Source organism: Jaculus jaculus, chromosome 4, assembly GCF_020740685.1.
Source record: "Jaculus jaculus isolate mJacJac1 chromosome 4, mJacJac1.mat.Y.cur, whole genome shotgun sequence".
NCBI classification, from domain to species: Eukaryota; Metazoa; Chordata; class Mammalia; order Rodentia; family Dipodidae; genus Jaculus; species Jaculus jaculus.
Genome location: NC_059105.1, coordinates 169288156 through 169294155, shown reverse-complemented (window position 1 = coordinate 169294155; position 6000 = coordinate 169288156). Strand labels below are relative to the sequence as shown.

At 44.0% G+C, this 6000-nt stretch overlaps 1 pseudogene; it reads right to left on the bottom strand.

The window, feature by feature from the left end:
• Positions 1 to 2701: 2701 nt before the first annotated feature.
• On the bottom strand, positions 2702 to 4171 carry LOC123460198 (annotated as a pseudogene).
• Positions 4172 to 6000: the final 1829 nt, after the last annotated feature.

Below are 6000 nucleotides of genomic sequence, written 5' to 3'. Positions count from 1 at the left end.
ATAAGATTTATTACAAAATACAGCATTATATGGTCAAAATGCAGAACATCACAAATTACAATATATATGATATTTTTATTTATTTGAGAGCAACAGACAGAGAAAAAGAGGCAGAGAGAGAGAAAGAATGGGTGCACCAGGGCCTCCAGCCACCGCAAACGAACTCCAGATGTGTGTGCCCCCTTGTGCATCTGGCTAAAGTGGGTCCTGGGGCATTGAGCCTCGAACCCGGGTCCTTAGGCTTCACAGGCAAGTGCTTAACTGCTACGCTATCTCTCCAGGCCACAATTTATATATATTTTTTCTCATTGTCAGTCATTTATATCTTCAAACCATTCAACTATTATAAGCTGTTAACTTCTAAGAATAATGTATTTTTCTTAAGATAGACCAATTTTTATGTTTTGCCCCTTTGTATTAGGATCCATTTTTCAACTGGACTTATGTATCCTTTGTAATACTGTTTTATATTTTATTTCAACATATGCACTTTTGGCTACAGTTAAGCATGAATGCCTTGTCCTCTCATGGAGGTGTCTCCTCGCATCTGCTCCAAAGCCTTCCAGAGCCAGTACGCTGCTTGAAGTCCTGGTTGTCCCATCCACACACGATGCATTACAATGGACTGTAATAAAAAGAGTAGCTTCCAAATCAAGAGCAGCTGGTTACCCACCATGGCTGTGTGCCAGTATTGCACTTGTGTGGGCATCACGTCAGATTGTTTGATGCTGAGTTGCTTAGACCACGAGTTGCTTGGACAGATGTTGGTCATTTCCCCCGATCACTCATGTAGCACCTTCTGGCACTAGACGAGCTAACTTTCTGGGGACTGACTCTCTTCCAGATTCCAGCCAGGCCACTCCATGTTCCATATCAACAGCATATGGTGTCTTCAGCAGTAGGGTCTTACCCTACTTAACCTTTGGTAGGTCATCAAGTACTCTGATAGAAATCTGTCTTCTTTTGGGAAACCTTGTAGGTCTGTCTGATCCACAGCTCATTGTGGATGTTAACTGCATGCTGGTACTGGGAGTTATAGGCCAGTGCCAAAGGAAAAGAAGGAAGAAAAAGATAGTTAATATAAAAGAGAAAGAAAAAGAGAGAAGGTGGGGAGAGAGAGAGAGAGAGACAGAGAGAGAGAGAGAGAAGAAGATTAAAGTTGTTTTCATCATACCCTCTTCAGGGCCCTGTTATTTAAGTATTTTCTCTAAAGACCCAATGAAGGTTCAACCTTTTAGTCTGTCTTTCAGGATATAGAATTTTATGGTATCATTGCCATTTAGGTCCAGTTTTGTGCTCCCCTTACCCTCCTCTCCTGCCTCACCTTCTCTATTATCTGGTCTTGTTTATTAGGTATGACAGAATCTTGAGCAGATTCAGGTTAGGAGCTACAGATGAGTGAGAGCATGAGACAATTATCTTTCTGTGAATGGATGAATTTGCTGAGAGTGATCTGTTCCAAGTTTGACCTTTTTTTTTTTTTTTTCAAATTTCATTGTGTCACTTTTCCTTGCTGCTGTGTAGAATTCCATCATGTAGATATACCACATCTTGGTTATCCATTCATCTAATGATGGACATCTGGGTTGATTCCAGCTCTTATCTATTATGAATTGAGAATTTACTTCCCTTTTTCAGATGGACACAGAACCTGAGGAGAGAATCAGCCCATCGTACCTCATCGGGGCCCCAGCTGAAACACAGAGGAATTGGGGAAATGATCAAGAGTGCTGCTTTCTTTGTGAACCTGGTACCAGCACAAGAGGACACTCAACTCCTACCAAACCAGAGATTCAGAGACACAGAGGCTCCCAAGACCTCATAAATTGAAGTAGACCTAAAATGAACCCAACATGGCTCAGGGAAATTCGCGGAAGAGGGAGCAGAAAAATTGTTAGAGCCACAAGTTGGGACATTATGCACAGAGACATTGCCTTTTCTCCATAACTGATGGCTAACTCTACAAGGCACGACCCACATTCTCCAATGAGGAGGGTACCTTTGAAGGAGGGAGGACAGGGAGGAGGCTAATGATGCTACCAACATGGCTGTATACACCCTGTGTACACAACCAGAAAAAAAGAGTAACTTCCATGAAATAATAAACTAAATGATATGGCTCTAACATTTGAGAGATAATGATCATGAATATTCCTCTCTCAGACTTTAAAACATGTGTGGCCTGTCCGGAGCACATAGGCAATGGTGTGTAAAAGTCAGCCAGAGTCAAAGACACCCCTGTTAAGAGTGTGCCTCCAGGACCACCACCTTCCTACCTGCCCATGCTGCATTGGCCTGTTTGTATTGCCCAGGCCTCAGATCTCTGTTGATGCACTCTGACTTTTAAGATCCATTTTGACACATCCCCCTGTTGAGTCCCTTCTCTGATAGTACCTTATATTTCCCACTTAGCTCTTTACACATTTTTTATGGTAAAAAGCTTTTAATAAGAGACTGATTTCATAGGCAACCAATTAGCAGATTAATGAATTATTTAACTTTCTTTACTTAAAACCAGTATTCCACTCAAGAATGACAAACCCTAAAATGTATCCTCTTATACGGACCAACGTAACTAAGTACAAATGAAGTCAACGGTGTGCCCCATTAGCATGCTGCGGTGTATGTCAATAAAACAAGCCCTCCCCGCCCAAGCCCTGGCCCCTGGATAACATTGATAAATGATTGCACTGCCTGATGATACCATTAGGTGAGAACTTTGGTTCATGCAGTCGGCTGCCACAGAGGTTGCACCCAAAATTCACAGCCCTGGCATCCAAAGTCAGTCAGTGGTAATGGCTCATGGTGTCAGCCGTGCTCCTTCCACAACACCAGGTGAATACTGTGGTCAGGCATGCTGGTGGCAAAAACCAAGCCCGTGTCATTGTGCCCGTCCCGTCCATTCAGCCAGGACGCTTCTCCTGCCAGGAAGCTGGAGCCTCTCTTTGATTTCCTGTACTCCGGCAGAGGCCAGCAGCTAATCAGGCTCTCTGTCCTCAAGTACATGATGTACAGGTAGCGGTTGTCAAACAGCAAGGCAAAGACATCTCCAAAGCCAAGCAAGGCCAAGTTTGCTACCTCAGGTGTCTTGATGACCCTGAGAATATCATAACTGACAAAGTCCCACTGGTAGAGACCAAGGGCTGAACTGCAGACAATGTATTTGCTGTCAAAATGAAGTCTTGGCTGCAGGCAGATACTTCTATCTTCAGAGACAGACAATGTCTTCAAGCACTTGCAATTGATTTCTCTCCCAATTGGCCAAATCTTGATTTCATATTTGTCTGCACTTAAGAGAATATAATCTCCAGGACTATGTTGGAGAGATTTGACTTTGCACCTCTGCAAAACCACCTTGGTGACGCATTCCGTATGCCCAGTGAGTGTGTTCAGGCATGTCCCAGCAGATAAAGTCCATACTTTCACAGTGAAGTCTGCAGAGCCACTCACCAAGATATCCAGTTCATCATTGTAGACCACAATAAACACTGTACAGAGAAGTCCATCTTTGTAGTAAAGTGCATGCACTCTGGCACTATGTCCAATTAATGATGAGGTCTCAAAGGCTTCATGGTCCTCCAGTTGCTTCATTCTCAAAATAGCCTTCAAATAACCTTCTTCCAGTGCAAAGCGTCCTGAACAGAATCATCTATCTGCCAGCCCAAATTTCTACACGCAGCCTGCCACGCCTCTGTACAGGCACTTATCACCTTAGTCCACTGCTTAGAGACGAGGCAGCAGGTGAGTAAAGTCTGAGGATCGAGCCACTTTAACAAATAAAAACTGAGCTCCAGCCAGGCGTGGTGGCGCACGCCTTTAATCCCAGCACTCGGGAGGCAGAGGTAGGAGGATCACCGTGAGTTCAAGGCCACCCTGAGACTACAGAGTTAATTCCAGGTCAGCCTGGACCAGAGTGAGACCCTACCTCGAAAAACCAAAAAACAACAACAACAACAACAACAAAACTGAGCTCCAAGAGAAGGAGTTTGAGGAAGTCCCGCTTGAGGAGAGTCTCCAGGTAATTGGAGAGATGTCTGAGCTGGACTGTCCCACTCAGACTAATCAGGTGATCCAGAGTTTCATTTTTCTGCAAGTCCGCCAGAGAAAGAACTATAACAGAAATGTTATCAAGCCATGTCTCAAAGTCCTTTCTCTCCATAAGGTTATGGAAATATTTACGTGAGCAAGCGCCCAGGGCCCGGGACCTCTCTCCAGGCTCACACCGGCTAGGCGCGCTCGGGCCTGCAGAGCCTCGCAGCCGCGGCGGGGTCCGCTCCGCAGCCGTGGTGCCTGGACCTGCGGCCGCTGCTCAGGGTCCGCAGCCTCACAGGGGAGCCCCTTTACACATTAAAAAAAAAAATTTAAATTAGTTTTCTATTCAGCAAATACAGGCAGTTTGGTACCACTATTAGGCTTATCCGTGACCTACCCCCCTCCCCAATGGCCCCTACTTGTTGATGTATATGGGTCGTGCATTGTGGAGTTAGCCCACAGGAGGATAAAAGTCTCTGCATATCATGACCCAACATGTGGCTCTGACATGATTTCCGTCCCTTCTTCAGCAAAATTTCCCTGAGCCATGCTGGGTTCATTTTTGGTCTGCTTCAGTGATGAGGTGTTGGGGGCCTCTGAGACTCTGGCTCTCTGATTTGGTAGGAGTTAATTTTTCTCTGTGTTGATCTCTTTACACATTTTAACATCCTTTAAAGTTCAGATAAAAGATTACCCTTTCACCCATACTAGTTTGGGTAGGTTCTTAACAAACCCATGAGGAAAACAGGATCTAAAGCTTGACTTAGATAAAACAAAAAAGTGCTATGTATACCTCAAATTATTGAGTTGGAAACTTAAACCCTGTGGTGGTTTGAAAGTAAAATGCCCCCATAGGCTCATATGTGTAGACATTTACTCCCCAGCAAAGTGACACTGTTTGGGAAGATTGTAGAAATTGTGGAACTTTTTGAGGGTGGAGCCTTGCTGGAGAAAACGGGCGGTGGAGGTCGCTCTTAAAGTTGTGTAGTCCGCTTCCTGCCCCCGTCAGCCTGGTGGCTTTGGCTCCCACTGCCCTGTCATGCCTTTCCTGCCATGATGACTTTACCCTCTGGAACTCTGTGCCATGTAAACCCTTTTCCTTCTGTAAGCTGCTTCTGGTTGGACATTTGTTCACAGTAATGTAAAAGTACGAATACAAGTTCCCAGGGCAACACGGTTGGGAGATGGCAATTAGTTCATGCAGGTCTGTCCTCAGGAATGGGTCAACGTCAGTGTCATGTGAGTGAGCTACTTATTATAAAGTGCAAGCCCCACAAAAATGGATCCATTCCCTTCTTTCTCTCACATGCTTTCTCTCCCACAAGATACTTCCACCACCTCAGGATTCAGCCAAAGACTCTTGCCAGATCCAGGTCCCATTGGCTTTGAAAATCCCAGCCACTAGACTCATAATCAGCACATTTCTGTTTTTATTTTATTTTATTTTTACAAATGTCACACTCTGTGGTATTCTGTTGTGGCATCAGAAAATAGACTAGGACAGAAGACTAACTTCACAGCTTAGGATGGAATATTCGAACAAGCCTGTTTCAACTGGTGGAAAGGGTTCTTTACATTGTTTCATGAGCATAAGTTGCTAATTACCTCAAGACAGTGAAGCTAAAAAGCTAGAGGTCAAGATGCCTTTAGACAGACTGAAAAATGACCTATAAACATAACTTAGTACTTTCCTGTGCTCTATAAACCATTGTGGAAGAGTTTCATGCTCTGACCAAATGTACCCTCATTGGAGCTGGATGCCTGTCCAATTGGATCATAAGTCTTATTCAGCACAGTAACTATAGAAATGAGATTTGGGCTGAAAACATGGAACACCAGGTTTCACTTTTCAAAATATTATTCATGTTGAAAGTATTTTATTAGCATTCCCTAAAAACCACAGCATACCTTTGTATATTGTTAATTGCCAATATATAAGCTTTTAAAAATCCCCTACCATGGTTTCTA